The following is a 19,139-nucleotide window of genomic DNA, read 5'->3' on the forward strand; positions in this document are numbered from 1 at the left end:
TAAGAGGAGCACTTAAAGAATCATTTGTAAAAAATATTCTGAAGCAAAACCTGTGCAAGTTTTGAAAACTGAAAGAAAACATTCAGCTCTCAAAAGGGTTATTTTTAGGCTAGACCAGGCTTGTCATGTGATTTTAGGCACGTGTTTGAAGACATATGAACCAATTTGTTGCCACAATTTACATCAGGAAATCATCTTTAGATGGAACCTTAAGATCTTTGAAGTTTGTTTCTGGAGGGAAATGATTCTATTATATTTTATTGTGCACTGGGACTTTCTGAAATTTCTATCAAGGAATTGTTTACTATTAATTGTATAAAGGCCTCCAGTTTCAATGTCAGTTAGTTAATATGGAAATCCTATATGATATTCTACAAGATATCTAAAGTCAAAGGTTGCGAATTCCTCGGAGTTCCTTCTGCTCTGCTGTCATAACCTCACTGAAAATATGGCAGAAGCCATGTTTACACAGATAGAGGGGAGGAAATTCCCAGCCAAAGACTGATCCCATTATCATACATCTGAAGTTGCATTGTAACCCTCAGGACAATATTTCAATAGTTATAGCCAGAAATTTGAAGTTACAAATGTGATTAAGTCAGTTCAATTTGTGGGGCAACGATATCAAATTCAGCATTGTTGATAACTAATTCAGGAGAATAGTCTAATGTTCTTTCTCCATTTGATGTCACCTCCCAGAAACTAGTCTGCTCTAATCAATCAGTAGGCAACAGTCAAAATGGTTTCATGCCTATTTGAAGTTCTTGTCAAATGATTTTACAAAATGGTGCATTATCTAAGGTCCCACATATTCTCCATTGTTATTTATGATCAACATCGTGACCCCCAGCTGTCTAATGTTCCGATGTTCAGAGTAGACCCATACCTAGGATTGGGAAATCATAGGATTTTTTTCAGTATGCTCCTCTCCTGAAGTTGGTGTTTTACTATGTTAAAGGCGCATACATAAATGCAAGTTGTTGTTGGTGACTCTTTATTGGGATACAAATCAACAATGGTTCGGTGCCCTCCATAGCTCATTCAAGTTGTGTGTGAGGTTTGGCTGTGTAGGCTGACAGGTGTTTTGACCATAGTAGGGAGAGAACCACAGCTAAATTTGGTCCTGTGTGTGTGTGTGTCTCTCGTGCTACCCTTGGCAACGTCAGCTGGAAAAGAAAGTAAGTCTTGCATTTATATAGCACCGTTAATGACTTCAGGACATCCCAAAATGCTTTAAAGCCAATCAAGTACTTTTTGAAGTGTAGGCATTGTTGTAGAATTATAGAATGATACAGCACAGAAGGAAGCATTTCAGCCCATCGTGTCTGTGCCAGATCTTTGAAAGAGCTATCTGATTAGTTCCACTCCCCTGCTCTTTCCCCATAGCCCTGCAAATTTTTCCCTTCAAGTATTTATGCAATTCGCTGTTGAAAGTTGCTATTGAATCTGCTTCCAACACCCTTTCAGGCAGTGTATTTCAGATCATAACAACTCGCTGCGTAAAGAAATTTCTCCTCATCTTGCCTCCTGTTATAGGAAACGCGGCAGCCAATTTGCACACAGCAAAGTCCCACAAACAGCAATGAGATAATGAGCAGAAATTCTGTTTCAGATGTTTGTTGAGGGATAAATGTTGACCATAACACAATGGAGAAATCCCCAGCTCCTCTTCAGATAGTGCCATGGGATTTTTTAGGTCCACCTTAGAGGGCAGATGAGGCTTTGTTTTAACATCTCATCCAAACGATGGCATCTCTGACAATGCAGTCCTCCTTCAGTACTGCACTGATATATCAGCCTAGATTATGTGCTCAAGTCTCTGGAGTGGGTCTTGAACCCACAATCTTCTGACTCAGAGGTGAGAGTGCTATCACTGAACCTATGAAGTCAGGTTCCACATATATACTGTTAGTACTCAGCTCCACCACTCTGCCTCCTCTAATAAACCCAAGGCTGTTGCCATTCTTTGCAATTACTTACCTGACATTAAGATAATGAAACAACTGAAACTTCCTCCAGCTATATGTCAGCAAAATGTCAGCCATCCTTATCAGCTCCTGCAAACACCTAAGTTGCCAGCCTCAATTCCTCTACCTCCCCAGTTTTCACCTCAAGGTAAGTCCAGAGATGTGGAACCTTGGTATATTTCTCAATCTCAACCTAAGTTCCCTCCTTCATATCCAATCTGTTACCAAGACTGCTTTCTTTCACCTCCAAAATTCACCTGTTTTAACTTCTGGCTCTCTGCTGCTTAAACTCCAATATATGCCGCTATTGCCTTGAGGCTTGATTTGTTCAACATTCTCTATGCTCACCTCTCTGCTTCTGCCCTTCAGAAGCCAGGACTCATCAGAATGCTGTGGCCCACATTCTCATCCACACCCCCAATGCCCCTGTCCTCAGAAATTGCAAAGGTTTCCTGTGCCTCCGATCATCATCCTCGCCTTCAAATCCTTTCATGTCCTCATAACATCGTACCTCAGCGATCTGCTGTATGTATCTGTGTGCACCCTCCCCTCCTTTGACACCAGCTTACCGTTCATTCTCTACTTCGCTATTGGTGGTTTCTTTTTAGCCACAATGCCCTTGCCCTCTAGAACTCTCTTCTTCTGCAGCTCTGTCTTGTCTCCTCTCCCTCAGCTTTCAAAAAGCCTGTTAATGATCCTTGGTTTTAACCATGCCTTCAATCCCCCAAGTCTTTTACTTTCCCCCTTCTGCTTGGTGTGCAGGATACACCTTCCTGTAAATTTGTCTGAGATATCTCCCTGTATGTGAGGACCACTCTAGAAATGTTTGTTGTTGTTATTTGGACAACCCTAGGTATTAAATGGGTTTGGTTTAATGTGAATATTTTCCTCCATTCCACAATTTTTTGCCAATCCATTATTGACCAGTTAACCATTACACTTGTGAACATGTTCTACTTTTCTACATTGAATGATATGTTATTAATTCTTCTGTGTGGAATTTTATGTGTATGTAGTCAATTAATAAGAATGCTTTCAAAAAAATTGCTCTTCCCAAATTTGCCATGACACACAATCTATTTTTTTTTTAAAGAGGGGAGCTGTGACCTTTACATTTTGACATCAAATCCACATTGTTGCAAGTCAATACAAGGACATTCAAAAATTATGTGGTATGAATGCTTAACCCATGTGTCTGAAATTATTTTATTGGCTATGTTAGTAGAGATGTTAATCTATTTTAAAATAAGTTTTGAACATCTCTGCTAAAGGAAGAATTGCAAACATTTGATTTAATCCATGGCGCAAGAGGCAGAGAAAAAAATATACAACAAAAAAGAACCATTTGTTCTAAATCCAGCACACTATTGATATTCTCATTGGAAGTATAAACATAACATTTGAGAAATTTTTAATGTGTGTTTTTTGACATGCATTGTTTAAAACTATTTTGAAATTTGGATTGTACCTTCTCATTTCTCTCTCATTTCTTTTGTACCTGTCTCTTTCTCATTCCTTTTCATCATTTCTCTCATTCTCTTCTCCTGTCTCTCATTTCTTCTCACCTTTTTCCTTCCATGTCTTTGCTTCTTATCGCTCTTATTTCTTATTTCTTCCTTTTCCTCATTCCCTGTCCCTCATTTCCTCGCTCCTGTTTGCTGTCATTTTTTATTTTTCTTCCAGTTTCTCATTCCCTCTATCTCTTTCCTTTCCCCTTTCATCCTGTTATTCCTTCTCTCCTTCCCTTTTTCTCTCATTCCAGTTCCTTGTTTCTCATTCCTCTCTCGCTCACACGATTACTGGCAGTGGGCTGTTTGTCTCATAATCCAGAGTCTTCAGTTCAGTTCTCAAGGGGTCTGCAAGGTCATAACTGCATGATCCCATGGCAGTATTCGATGAGTGGAGGAGTTCTTCTGGTGTCCTGGCCAACATTTATCCCTCAACTAGCACAATTTAAAAAAAGATTATCTGGTTATTTATATCATTGCTGTTTGTGCAACCTTGCTGTGCATATTTACTTATAGTGGCTACACTTCAAAAGTAGTTTATTGGTTGTAAGTTGATTTGGGATGTCCTGAGGATATGAAAGACACTATACAGATGCGTTATTTTATGCTAGAGCTGAGTAGAAATGGACCAAAGATGAAGGGAGGGAGTGGGAACTGCCTGAAATGCAGAGTTTGAGATGCACTAAGGGATGAGGAGTTGTTGGGCAACTAGGAGAAAGACAGCATGAAATGGATGGATTTCGAAGAGGTGTGGATTTTATAAATGTTAAGTAATTAATGTGATAAAACACTACTGTAGAGATATAATAGTAGAAATATAAATCTCATTGCTAAATTCGCAGGTTTCAAATCGTGATGCATTATGTCCTTTGGTAAGTATTATAACAAGGGGTCCCTGTGAGGCTCAGTACTTGCAAGTGACCCCCCATTTGTGCATGTCATGTGGTATATTTAAGGGGAATAACTTTATATCTCAGCTAGCAGCACTAATATTTCTAGTTTTCTGTCATCATAAATAGACTACTCAACAACCTTTTTATAACATGTCTTAAAAGAACTATTATTTCTAAAGAATTAATATTTTTTGTCTAGTTAATATTTGTATTTGAAATGCACAATTATTACTAATCTCTGTAAGATAATAGAAGAAGCTCTGCATTTGGGATTTAATTCTCTTTTATTCAGATCCAGAATACAAAGCTGCAGTATTGTTTTGATTAAATACTTGTAAAAAAAAAAGACCCTCAAACATCAGAACTCAGATACATCTAATCAAAGCTGATTTAAAAGGTTTAAAAAAAATGGGGGAAATTTTAACTTTTATCACCAAATGAATAAAATTAAAATTACTCCCAACATTGCCCTCTCTATTTTCCTTTGCACACTGGTAAAACAAAATCTGAATAAATTAATGGATTAATTTCATGGCTTGTAATTGCAGAGCTCAGTGATTGACCTTGCCCCTGTTGTACTGTGTACTTGGCATCAGAGTGATGAGCTCTTTTGTACCACAGCATGCAGGATAACATTGCCATTTCACAAAAAACACCATGTTTGTGTTGGTGGCTAGACCATCTCATCCAGTTATCCATCCATCTTTATTTAATTTTTACTTTAAAGTTTAATATCCTCTGGCAGCCTACTGTCCAATCTTTAAGTTTCAGCTATTACTTATGCCTGACTATTAAAGACTGTAATATGTATCAACAAACACTAATTTTCAAGTTGGTACAAATCTATCAATTTCAAATGATGAATAGCAAAGGTACATAAGTATTGACCGCACAGAATATTATTAAACTTACATTCTATATCGAGAGGACCATTTTCAAATGCAATGTCACCATGTCATTTGTATCTATAATTTGACGTTCATTTATATTTGCATACGGCCAGATGCATGGTCACATCTGGCTCGTTGACATTTTAATCTTTTGTGATATGTGTAAACCATTTCTTTTCTCTCCTCCCATCTCCCATTTTAAAAAAAATTACATTATGAAGCTGATCTTTGGGAATAATCTCTTAAACTAGGGGCTGTATGCAACGTCCTAGCCCTGACTGCCTGGCCTGTGAAGCCCAGGCATCTCAGTCCTATTTCTTATTCACTGCTTTGACCTGTTTGTACGTTTTGGGGGTTTGAAAAGGGGTTATCTTGGTGCTGTTACATCAGTGGTGGATAAATCCTAAATCAGAACACCAAGTATTAGCAGTATCAGTTAGTATCACGAAATTAAGATACAAGCAAATTAATGGTATGGATTTAAATAAGAAATAGGAGCAGAAGTAGGCCAATTGGCACCTCGAGCCTGCTCCGTCATTCAGTAAGATCATGGCTGATGTTTGACCTCGACTCCACTTTCCCGCCCATTACCCATATCTCTTGATTCCCTTAATGTCCAAAAATCTATTGCTCTCAGCCTTGAATACACTCAATAAATTTCTCATGTAATCCTGAAGCTCCATGCTAATGTGTCTATATAGATGAAAGCTTTGGTTTTGTAGCCAGAGGCAATGAGTGGGAAACGAAAGAGGTAATGCTTAACTTGTATAAGACCTTAGTTAGGTAGAAGTTGGAGTATAGTTTAGACCACCCCATTATGGGAAGAGTATGATGTACAGCAGACACCTCAAGTTGTTGAAGAAATATCACCAACTATGTCTTCGCAAGATCCTACAAATCCCCTGGGAGGACAGGCGCACTAACATCAGCGTCCTCGTCCAGGCCAACACCTCCAGCATTGAAGCACTGACCACACTCAATCAGCTCCGCTGGGTAGGCCACATAGTTCACATGCCAGACATGAGACTCCCAAAGCAAGTGCTCTACTTGGAGCTCCTTCACGGCAAACGAGCCAAAGGTGGGCAGCGGAAATGTTATAAGGACACCCTCAAAGTCTCCCTGATAAAGTGCGACATCCCCATTGACACCTGGGAATCCCTGGCCCAAAACCGCCCTAAGTGGAGGAAGTGCATTCGAGAGGGCGCTGAACACCTCGAGTCTCAACGCCGAGAGCATGCAGAAATCAAGCGCAGACAGCGGAAAGAGTGTGTGGCAAACCAGTCCCACCCATCCCTTCCCTCAACGACTATCTGTCCCACCTGTGACAGAGTCTGTGGCTCTCATATTGGACTGTTGAGCCACCAAAGAACTCACTTCAGGAGTGGAAGCAAGTCTCCCTCGATTTCGAGGGACTGCCTATGATGATGATGATAATAACAATGGAAATGATGCAGCACAGATTTACTAGGCTGTTACCAGGGATGAGGGGTTAAAGTCATGCACAAAGTCTAAAGAAATTAGAAATATTTTCATTTAATGGGCACAAAAATACACAATTCTTTGTATAAATACAGCCAATAACTATATATTACCCAGCACTAATCTGTGCCGTTTTTGAGTCTAGTCCATGAATTAGTAATCATATGAAGTGGTATTGCAGCTTTAGATAGTTGCTTTCCCACCACCAGAAACAATGCACTGGAATGTTAGTTAGAGCAATGGCCTCCATTAGCAGGTTATTGAGCTGCTTTGATATAAACATTATTCAGTGAATAAAATCCTTGTACTTAAAATGTGAATTCTCCTTTAGGTATTTAAAATTATTACCTATGTTTTATGATCTAGTATATTTTTATTTTAAGAAATCAGTATTTATAAAGTATGATATGCAAATAGTGATTTAAAAAAATGTGTATCTATGAATTAGAAGTTGCTTCAGGTAACTTGTATTTGTAACCACGAAACCAATTTTCTATAAAAATAAACATTAATGAGACTTGTATTAATCATAATTTTTAATCAAGATGCTATGATCCATTTGGACTTAATATTTCAGTATGTCCATACAGGGATGATTGGAATAGAATGCTTGGTAATGAATGAGATCCTGGTTAACTTAATAACTGCTGTAGAGTATTTTTCATAACATCTTTGTTTTATTTTTAGTAACTTAAAATTGCAGATAAACCTGTGTTGCGAGCTCCGAATCTGCAAACTTTTCTAATGCAGTCTTCAAGCTTCATTTGTTTTATTTTCCGAAGATATTTTATTGTCTCTGCCCGTCGTAGATTTTACTATGATCCACAACATTACCCAGGTGACATTCGACAACGTCACTCTATTACTGGCTGTTGAGAGTTGCGTGAGAGTGGCCTGGATTGGCATCCCATCCCCCCCACCCCCACTACCCTTCCTCAGGCAGGGATACAGATTTCGTGCTCTCAGCCAGCTTCCCACAAAGACAAGTCTGAGATTAGAGAATGGCAGCTAAAAACTTACTTTATGCTATAAAGTGTTAGGAACTGTACCAGCCCTTCTGTTTTACATTAAAACTAAGATGCAGTAATGTGACTGGTGGCAAACTGCACCATAGCATTATTGCTAACCTCGTCTCACTGGTGTAGCACTGTCCCATTTAATATTACAGCACAATTCACAGTAAGGTACAGTTCAAGCGCAATGTATTTTCTTATTTAACAGTCCAAAAAAATGATAGGTTGTCCACTAATCCTTCATTGTGCATGCATAGATGCTGCTATCGTTCTTAATAGGTTCATTTAGACCTACTTTATCTTTTCCAAGAAAGTATTGGTGGATCAATGTGAAAACTACATTTATATAGTAAAAAAACTAAGGGGGAGAAATTAAGGATATTGGTGCCTCGCATTAGTGCCCCTGACATTTTGCCATGTGCGGCACTGCCAACAACTCCTGTGAAATTCTGCGGGAGTTTAGTAGTGGCGGAAACCGGTAGCGCCCCGGTCCGCTGCGCCGGCGATAATGATGTCATCACTGTGCGCAGTGATTCGTTTTCGCCCTGGAACAAAACTTCGGTAGCTCCCCCTAAAGCTGCACCAGGTTGTAGGCCGCTCACAGGGCGGAAATTAAAGGGGAGGTGGGGAATCGAAAAAGAAAAATGGCCAATTTACACGATCACAGGCTTCTTCATACTTAATCGCAGGTCCGTGCTGCGATTGTGAAGCCCAGCACTCCACTTGTGTGCTGGGCTGCTGCCACAGCACCCCGCTTCCTGGTGGTCCAGGGAGGGGTCTTTTTCTCGGCCGCAGAATCGGCAGTTTGGCCCTCCACTTTAATAAAGGAAAGGGCCCTGCCTATGTGGCAGCGCTACGTGGCCCACCAGTCCCTTGCGGAGTTCATCCGCCCTGCCTGTGTCCCGCTCACACCCCACAGAGCAAGTGGAACGCGATATTTTGTGCTGCACTTGTTCTAGAGGGTGGTAACCCAGACATAGGTCGCAGGGCATGACTTCCGTGCCTGGCACAGGAACTCCCACCTCGTGGCTGTGTACGCCATTTTGCCCCCAAAAGCTCTACATAAGAGCTTGTATTTGTAAATGTACTTTGCCATATTTTTTTAAATTTCTGTTACTAAAAGTTACACGTTTTTATCTAATGTAATTAATAAAAGATTTTTTATAATGTATAACATTTCTGGTTGATCATTAATGACTTGTTTAATTCTTTGAACACTCAAATCAGAAAGGTTATGCACAAGGTTTCAAATCAAATATGGATTAAACATAAATAGATTTCTGATTGTCACCATCTTTAAAAAGAAATGGATGGTTTCTCCTATATTTGTGTCGCCAATTGAAAATGTCCTTTTTCTGCATTCTCTTGGTTTTCTCTATGTCGTGCACTGTTACTGGCAGAAAATGTGACTGGCTCATATGTTTCTAGCCTCTGCCAATACCACAAGAAGTCCAAGAACATCCTATTGTGACTTGGCAAACATATTTCTCCAACTCTCTGTGAGGAAATGCACGTTGTGCTTTTTGATCGCTCCTTCTCAGAGATGGGTCTTGCAATGGATTCATCACTTTAGTGCTAACAAGACTGAGGTAAAATAAATGAAAGGGTGATCAATTTGGGTTTGCCATCAGAGTAGCTACTATGTGGAGACCTTTTTCCTGTAGGAAAAGAGAGAAACATTTTAAGGCAGGTCACCCTGGGCTGCTCTGGCACATCTCCCTGCCACCAGTTAATGGGATTGGCAGCAGCCTTAAAGCAAGACAATGGTTGGAAAATAATGCAATCTGAAAGAAAAGAGGAAAATCACCAGCTTCCCTCCCCCCCAAAAAATTATTTGCTACTGGGGGGCTTATAGAAGATCATGTCAGTACAGAACTAACCTAAAGGTTTTACGTGAATTCTTATCTCATGCTGTGATGCGTGATCAGGATCGATTCAGGTAATATCTTGCATCCATCTGAAATTAAGCAATTTTTGAGTAGTTTTGTCTTCAAGAAAAAAACGTATTCCATTTCATTGCTTAAAACAGATGTCTAGACTGGTGAGCTTTGTATACTGTTAATATTCCTCTTGCTCACTTTACCTATACATCATGCAGTTTCATTACTTTAAGAGAGGAGGGGATGGATTAGATCGGAACGTCATTTGACAGTATCACTGTGTGATATAAGTGGGATGGAGGTTCAAATTGGTTTCTCATTGAATTGCAGCAGTGCTATTGAAGGGGGTGAGGGGCCAGCAAGTGTGACTGAAGTGCAAATTGGCCATTGGAAATGAGTGACCTGTGAAGATAATAATGGAGAAAAATGAAGGGTAACATAGTTAAAGGAGGAAAAGAAAAGGCATTTTGAATACTAAACATTTGAGATATTTAATAGAGAGGCGAGCCTGCATCCAGAAACTGACTCAAAGTTATTTTTGTCCTTTGCTGCGTTATGGGTTCATAGAGCAGCATCCTCTAGAACTTCATCTTGCCATTTGAGCACAGATTGTGAAATTTTGCCGGCAACCGAGCCTCACCCAACATCCACTTTGCAGCAGGTGTCACTGGATAACAATCAGGAGTGTGAATGGTGTCTGATTCTTTCCCCCTCCATCCTAACTGAGTAATGTTGAGGCTCTTTAGCTGCTGTCTTGGATGAGATCTGATGCACCGGGAACCTTCTGTCTTGTCTTGCTTATTGCTACACTATATTGTACCTTTATGCCCCAGGCTATTGCACAGGCAATTTCACTGAACTGGAGCCAACACACCAGAAATTGACAACAATCACATCAGGAATAGTCTGACCTGGTTAAACTGTATGATAAAGAAGGGAATGGGGAACGGCTCCAGTTTCCGAATGTCGTGAGGGAAAGAATTCTGAAAGTGGGAAGTTTATATTTCTGCTCTGTAACCACTTTACCATCGCCAGTTAAATGAAGTGAAGTGAATTCAAGTTCTTTACAGAATGTACCTTCTGGTTCTTTGAACAGCACTGAAATTGATTCTGAGATTCTGTTTGTGTTGTCTTCTGCTACAGGTGGATCTAGATCTATCTCCTCTTAAAGTAATGTAACTGCAAAGTTTATAGGTCAAGTTGAACAGTAGGGATAGTAAAGGATATATAAAGCTCAACAAAGTAATGTACCTTTCTTCCTTTTTTCCAGCTGCGGTGGGATCTACCTCAAGATGCACATGGGAGTGTTTAGTATAATTGAAATTCAATACATTTTACAATCTGCTTTTTATAGGATCACTAGTGACTGCTGTCATTGAATACCTATTCAGTGTGGTGCAGAATCCCTACCACCACTTACCATTATGTTGCTATTCTAAAGAAAAATTGTGAAAACAAAAAGATAAACAAATTCACAGACATCATTGTTAATTTTCTATGAGCTAAAAATTCGGGTGCGCCCTGTTTGGGGGTGGTAACACTTGGGTGGCACGAGACTTTGTGCCAGGCGCAGAAGTCTTGCCACTTGTGAAAACTTGGGGTTACCGCCCCCGAAAGGAAGTGGAGCGATAAATCAAGCGTTCCACTTCCTTTCTGGGGCGGGAGTGGGGCGGACACCTCGGGAGTGAGGCGCAGTGCTACGCACTGGGCCGCATAGTGCTGCCGCGTAGGAGGGCCTCTTCCCTAAATTAAAGGGAAGGGCCCAAGCTGCATACTCTGCATTAATGTAAGGGTCCTAACTGGACTACTGGGAACGGGTGTGGGGCCGCGTGATCAGCCTGGTACTCAAGAAGCGTGCCGGGCTGACTGATCTCGGCACAGTCCCCACATAAGAAAAGCGGACATTTTTTTTACGAACAGCCAGCCACCTCCCCTTTAACTTTCGCCCCACTAGCCGCCGGCCACCTGGTACGTGTCCCCTGAAGATATCGTTGTCATCGCCCGGCGCAGCTTCAAGGGGCGATACCCAATTTAGGTCCCAGGGTGCTGCGTATGATGATGAAGTCAACATCGGCGGGAGCAGCAAAGCGGGGTGCTACGTTTTACCGCTGTCACTAAACTCCCGCTGAAGTTAGTGGGAGATATTCGCTGTGCCGTGCCCGGTCACAAAGTTGTTTGCCCCCTGTTAATGAGAGGCACAAGTGACCTGAATTTCTCCCCCTGTATGTTAACTCTTTTGACAATATAACATCAGGAAACATCAGAGCTTTATGTATTAAATCAGTCTTTTAATGGGGCTTTCCAACTTTCTGATACAGGTTTCTGAAGTCCTTGTGAAATGGTTCCAATAAAAACCAAACTAGGAACATTGCACAGCACTGGAAAAGACTCTAAAATAGAATAAAAGAGAACTCGCATTTATAAAGTGCCTTTCACATCCTCAAACACTTCACAGCCAATGAAGTGCTCTTGAGGTATAGTCACTGTAATGATGGCAAATATGACAACCAATGTGTGCACAGCAAGGTCCCATAAACATGAGATAAATTGCCAGGTAATCTGTTTTAATGATGTTAATTGAGGGATAAATGTTGACCAGAACATCTCCTCTACTCTTCTTGGAATAATCCCAAGTGATTTTTCACATCCACTTAAGAGGGCCTCAGTTTTAGTCTCATCTGATACCTTTGCTAGTGCAGTACTCCCTCAGTACTGTAGTACACTGAGTTGTTGCATAGATTTTCTTTGAACACATGATTTAGGCTGACTCTTCAGTGCAGTATTGAGAGAGAGCTGCACTGTTGGATGTGCCGTCCTTTGGATGAGACATTAAACCATGGCAAAGCCCTGTCAGTCCTCTCACTTGGACATAAAAGATCCAATGGCACTAATCTGTATGACAGGCTGGGTCTCTTTTCTCTTAAAAAGGGAAGTCTAAGAGGTGATCTGATAGAGGTCATTTAAAATTATAAAAGGTTCTTATAGAGTAGACACAGAGTTTCCACTTGTGGGGAAGAGCAAAACTAGAGGCCATCAATATAAGACTGTCACCAAGAAATTCAATAGGGAATTCAGAAGAAACTTCTTTACCCAGAGAGTGGTGAGAATGTGGAACTCGCTACCAGAGAGAGTTGTTGAGGTGAATAGTACAACTGCATTTAAAGGGAGGTTGGACAAGCGTATGAGGGAGATGGGAATAGAGGGTTATGCTGATAGAGTTAGATGAGGAAGAATTGCCAAAAAGTGCGTGATCTGAGATCTGTTGTATGGTTGCAATAATACTGCATCAGAAAATTGTCTAAGAGACTTGCCTATCAATGTCGTGCTACCTTCCCGCAGCCTTCCATTTTAACCTGCTCTTCTGAGCAGGCAGGAAGAACACCCCCCAGAAACTGGCAGGGTCCTTCTTTAATTATGCAGATTGGGTTCCAATTATGTCATTGGGGCCTGACTGTTATTTTTACCAGAGGCCCGAGCAGGGAAGCCACTGTGGCTTTCCTGCTAGGGGAACTTAGCGGAAGTAGAAACCAGGTAAGTTTGAAAACTTTTATTTTTTAAACTTTCCTTGTGGGACCCGGAGAAGCAGGAGTGACCCTCCTGGCCCCATATGAAATGTTACGGCTTCCCATGGGCCCCACCCGAAACCCAGTCTCTGCAATTTAGCTGATCCTTCAGATCCAGCCAGCATCTCTTACTGACACCCAGCTGCTGCATCCCGCTGGTTTTGGGCAACTGTCTGGGGCATGCAGACGAGGCCCATGAGGTAAAATCACCCAGGCCTCTCATTGCCATTGTCAGGACAGTTTGCTGCCCACCTCAGCTCCTGCTTGCCCGATTGCTGCCCTGAGTTAAAATCGGGCTTTAAATCTGTGGGTGGCACATTAAATTTAATTGTAGCAGAGAGAAAAAAAATCAGTACTCCACTGTTCTTATTTGTTCCAGTCTTTCCTCATCACACAGGGAGTTGGCCTTATGATTTTATCCTGCACCACCTAAATTATTCATTTGTAGCTTGGGGACCAAAACTGGAGCAATTGCTGAAGATGGGTTCGAGCCAGAGCACTCAACAGATTTTAGCTAATATTCTTTCGACTATGCTCAATTGATTTAACAACACAATTCAGCATTCTATTAACTTAAAAAAAAATAAAAGCAAGACACTGCGGATGCTGGAAATATGAAATAAAAAGAGAAAATGGTGGAAATACTCAGCAGGTCAGGCAGATTATGCGGGGAGAGAAACAGAGTTAACAGGGCTAGTTTTAACCGAACCCACCCATCAGGAAACTCACTGGATTGGTTTAGCACTCCGCTCAATGTTACCCTCCACTAACTTCAATAAAATCGGCTGGGGTGTAAAATCAGCATTGCACCCGATCCCATCAGTTTCCCAATGGACAGGTTAAGTTAAAATTGCCCCCGCTGAGCGTTTCAGGTTGACTACCTTCTTATTTATTTTGCTTTCTGTTCTTTCACGGAAGATGACCAGATATATTTTTGAATGGTTACAGCACAGAAGGAGACTATTCGGCTCGTCGAGCCTGTGCCGGCTCTCTAAGAGCATTTCAGCTAATCTCACTCCCCCACCGTTTTCCCGTAGCCCTGCAAATTTTTCTCTCTCAGATACTTATCCAATTCCCTTTTGAAAGCCACGATTGAATCTACCTCCAACACCCTCTCAGACAGTGCATTCCAGATCCTAACCACTCGCTTCATAAAAAAGGTTTCCTTCACATCACCTTTGGTTCTTCTGCCAATCACCTTAAATTTGTGTACTCTGTGTAAAGTCCTTACACAATACCACAAATCTACACGAGGCACATTCTATGGACAAGGTCACTCCATGAACTGGTGCTCTCCACTCTCCCGTCCTGTGACAGTTGGAACTGGTGCTCTCCACTCTCTGTCCTGTGACAGTTGGAACTGGTGCTCTCCACTCTGTCGTCCTGTGACAGTTGGAACTGATGCTCTCACACTCCCGTCCTGTGACAGTTGGAACTGGTGCTCTCCACTCTCCTGTTAGTGTAGGAGGGAGGGCTTTAGTTTCCTGAACAATTGGGACCGCTTCTGGGGTAGGTGGGACCTGTACAAGTCGGACAGGTTACACCTCAACAGAGACGGGGCCAATGTTCTCGCGGGTGGTTTTGATAGTACGGTTGGGAGGGCTTTAAACTAGCTTGGCAGGGGATGGGAACCCAGGGGAGGGCTCTGAGCTAGTTAGAGTGGGTGAGAGCTCAGATGAACAGAACCCCAAGAAAGAATGCAAAAGGCAGGAGGGAACAGAGCAGAGTAGCACTGGGGTAAGAGTAAACCACAAGGTGACAGGAAGGGACAATATGTATGAATATAAAAGGGCTGCAGGAGGGGTCAAAACTAAAAATCATGGTTTTAAAACTAGTATTAAAACACTTTACCTAAATGCACACAGCATTCGAAACAAAGTAAATCATTACAAATGGGTATGATTTGGTGGCCATTACAGAAACATGGTTGTAGGGTGGTCAAGACTGGGAATTAAACATACAATTCGGAAAGATAGACAAGAAGGGAAAGGAGGTGGGGTAGCTCTGTTAATAAAGGATGATATCAGGGCAGTTGTGAGAGACGATATTGGCTCTAATGAACAAAATGTTGAATCATTGTGGGTGGAGATTAGAGATAGTAAGGGGAAATAGTCACTGGTGGGCGTAGTTTATAGGCCCCCAAATAATAACTTCACGGTGGGGCGGACGATAATCAGGGGAATAATGGAGGCATGTGAAAAAGCAACGGCAGTAATCATGGGGGATTTTAACCTACATATCGATTGGTCAAATCAAATCGCACGGGGTAGCCTTGAGGAGGAATTCATAGAATGCATACGGGATTGTTTCTTAGAACAGTATGTTACAGAACCTACAAGGGAGCAAGCTATCTTAGATCTGGTCCTGTGTAATGAGACAGGAATAATAAACAATCTCCGAGTAAAAGATCCTCTCGGAATGAGTGATTACAGTATGGCTGAATTTGTAATACAGATTGAGGGTGAGGAAGTAGTATCTCAAACGAGCGTACTATGCTTAAACAAAGGGGACTTCAGTGGGATGAGGGCAGAATTGGCTAAAGTAGACTGGGAACACAGACTAAACGGTGGTACAATCGAGGAACAGTGAAGGACTTTTAAGGAGCTCTTTCATAGTGCTCAACAAAAATATATTCCAGTGAAAAAGAAGGGCGGTAAGGGAAGGGATAACCAGCCGTAGACAACCAAGGAAATAAAGGAGAGTATCAGATTAAAAACCAATGCGTATAAGGTGGCCAAGGTTAGTGGGAAACAAGAAGATTGGGAAAATTTTAAACGACAGCAAAGAATGACTAAGAAAGCAATAAAGAAAGGAAAGATAGATTACGAAAGTAAACTTGCGCAACACCTAAAAACAGATAGTGAAAACTTTTACCGATATATAAAATGGGAAAGAGTGACTAAAGTAAATGTTGGTCCTTTAGAAGATGAGAAGGGGGATTTAATAATGGGAAATGTGGAAATGGCTGAGACCTTAAACAATTATTTTGCTTCGGTCTTCACAGTGGAAGACACAAAAACCATGCCACAAATTGCTGGTCACGGGAATGTGGGAAGGGAGGACCTTGAGACAATCACTATCACTAGGGGGGTAGTGTTGGACAGGCTAATGGGACTCAAGGTAGACAAGTCCCCTGGTCCTGATGAAATGCATCCCAGGGTATTAAAAGAGATGGCGGAAGTTATAGCAGATGCATTCGTTATAATCTACCAAAATTCTCTGGACTCTGGGGAGGTACCATCGGATTGGAAAGCAGCTAATGTAACGCCTCTGTTTAAAAAAAGGGGGCAGACAAAAGGCAGGTAACTATAGGCCCGTTAGTTTAACATCTGTAGTGGGGAAAATGCTTCAAGCTATCATTAAGGAACAAATAGCGAGACATCTAGATAGGAATAGTGCAATCAAGCAGACGCAACATGGATCCATGAAGGGGAAATCATGTTCAACTAATTTACTGGAATTCTTTGAGGATATAACGAGCATGGTGGATAGAGGTGTACCGATGGATGTGGTGTATTTAGATTTCCAAAAGGCATTCGATAAGGTGCCACACAAAAGATTACTGCAGAAGATAAAGGTACGCGGAGTCAGAGGAAATATATTAGCATGGATCGAGAATTGGCTGGCTAACAGAAAGCTGAGAGTCGGGATAAATGGGACCTTTTCGGGTTGGAAATCGATGGTTAGTGGTGTGCCACAGGGATCGGTGCTGGGACCACAACTGTTTACAATATACATAGATGACCTGGAAGAGGGGACAGAGTGTAGTGTAACAAAATTTGCAGATGACACAATGATTAGTGGGAAAGCGGGTTGTGTAGAGGATGCAGAGAGGCTGCAAAGAGATTTAGATAGGTTAAGCAAATGGGCTAAGGTTTGGCAGATGGAATACAATGTCAGAAAATGTGAGGTCATCCACCTTGGAAAAAAAAACAGTAAAATGGAATATTATTTGAATGGGGAGAAATTACAACATGCTGCGGTGCAGAGGGACCTGGGGGTCCTTGTGCATGAAACTCTTTTTGGAGTTTATCTGCAAAAACAAAAGACATTAAACCGTGCCACCCTACCTGGGTGACACACCAGACATTTACAAGGCCCTTTTTTTTCCTTTCTTTTTTTGTGTTTTTCTTTTTTTTTTTTGTTTTTTTTTGGGCACCAAAATCACAATTTTTCCCCAGTGCCCCCTATAAAAGGGAAGGGGGACACTAAAAGCACTGGCAATTAAAACAAATTAAACTTTAAAACGTAAAATCAAATTAAAATTTGGTTGCCGGGCGTGATGATGCACTCCAGTCCCTCCGGTGCCCACCTCTCGAGCGTACCGGTGGACACCGCGTGCTCCATCTCCAAGGACACCCTGGACCGGATGTAAGAGCGGAAGAGAGGCAGGCAGTCAGGTTGAACGACCCCCTCGACCGCCCGCTGCCTGGACCGGCTGATGGCACCCTTGGCCGTGCCCAGGAGCAGTCCTGCGAGGAGGCCTTCGGACCTACCCGCTCCTCTCCGCACAGGGTGCCCAAAGATCAGGAGAGTGGGACTGAAGTGCAGCCAGAATTTCAGGAGCAGCCCCTTCAAATAATGGAACAGGGGCTGCAACCTCGTGCACTCAATAAAAACATGGAACACGGACTCCTCCAGACCGCAGAAATTGCAGGCGGCCTGGGAGTCCGTGAACCGGCTTAAAAATTTATTGCACGGCACTGCTCCGTGCACCACCCTCCAGGCCAAGTCCCCGATGAATAGTGGGAGGACCCCTGCGTAGAGTGCCCTCCATCGGAGACCCCCGCCTCCTCCGGACGGCAGGATGGTACGCCATGGCGTGTCCGGACGGCCGGCGAGGATGGCAAAGTTGAGAGTGTGCAGGAGCAGCCCGTACAGGAAACCCCTCCGCGCGGAACTGAAAGGCACGGAGAGGATTTCCCCGAGGCGACTCAAGTTGTGAGGCGCCGGCCCCCGAGGGAGGTTCCGGGGTTTGGCGCCGATGAGGAATTCCGTCCGGACGGGGGTCAGTTCGGAAGGGATCTCCCCACGTGCTTGAGCCTCCTCGATGCACGTAACAGAGTCAGGGCCCAGAGCTGTTTTTAGCGACTCGATGGCATCGGCCGCGTGGCGGACGTTGGCAGAATTTAGGCGCCGCGCCAGCGTGTCTGGCGCCATCCAGCCCGCTCCTCCGCCATCGAGCAGGTCCCTGACCCTGGTCACCTCACCAGCCACAGCCCTCTCTTCCGACCGCCACATAAAACCTCGGTCGTGGAGGTACGGATTCCCGAGCAGCGGCTCCTGCAGGACAGCCGCCACTTCAGCCGGTGGAGACTTTGTTCCAGACCCTGATGAGGTCCCTGTAAAAGACAGGCAGCTCCCGGAGGGTGGTCCTGACACCCCCCAAGTTCACAAACAGGAGCTGCGTGTCATAGTTGAGGTCGCACTGCTGGCGGAAGAAATACCTCGCCAGAGCACACCACCTAGGAGGGGGCTCGACGTAAAGGTATCTCTGCAGGGTCTGAAGACGGAAAGTCGCGAGCTGGGCGCTGACGCACACCAACGACTGACCGCCCTCCTCAAGCGGGAGACTCAAGACCGCAGCAGAGACCCAGTGCTTCCTGTTGTTCCAGAAGAAGTCCACCAGCTTCTTCTGTATCTTGGCGACAAACGCAGGGGGAGGGGTCAAAGTGACCAGCCGGTACCACAACATTGCGGCCACCAGCTGGTTTATGACTAGCGCTCGACCCCTGTAGGACAGCACTCGGAGCAGTCCTGTCCAGCGCCCTAGGCGAGCGGCGACCTTGGCCTCCAGCTCCTGCCAGTTCGCCGGCCAGGCTCCCTCGTCGGGGCTAAGGTAGACTCCCAGATAGAGGAGATGGGTCGTGCTCCAGGCAAAAGGCCTGAGCTCCTCCGGCAGGGAGTCCACCCGCCACTGACCCACCAGGAGTCCAGAACATTTCT

Source organism: Pristiophorus japonicus, chromosome 1 (assembly GCF_044704955.1).
Source record: "Pristiophorus japonicus isolate sPriJap1 chromosome 1, sPriJap1.hap1, whole genome shotgun sequence".
NCBI lineage: Eukaryota > Metazoa > Chordata > Chondrichthyes > Pristiophoridae > Pristiophorus > Pristiophorus japonicus.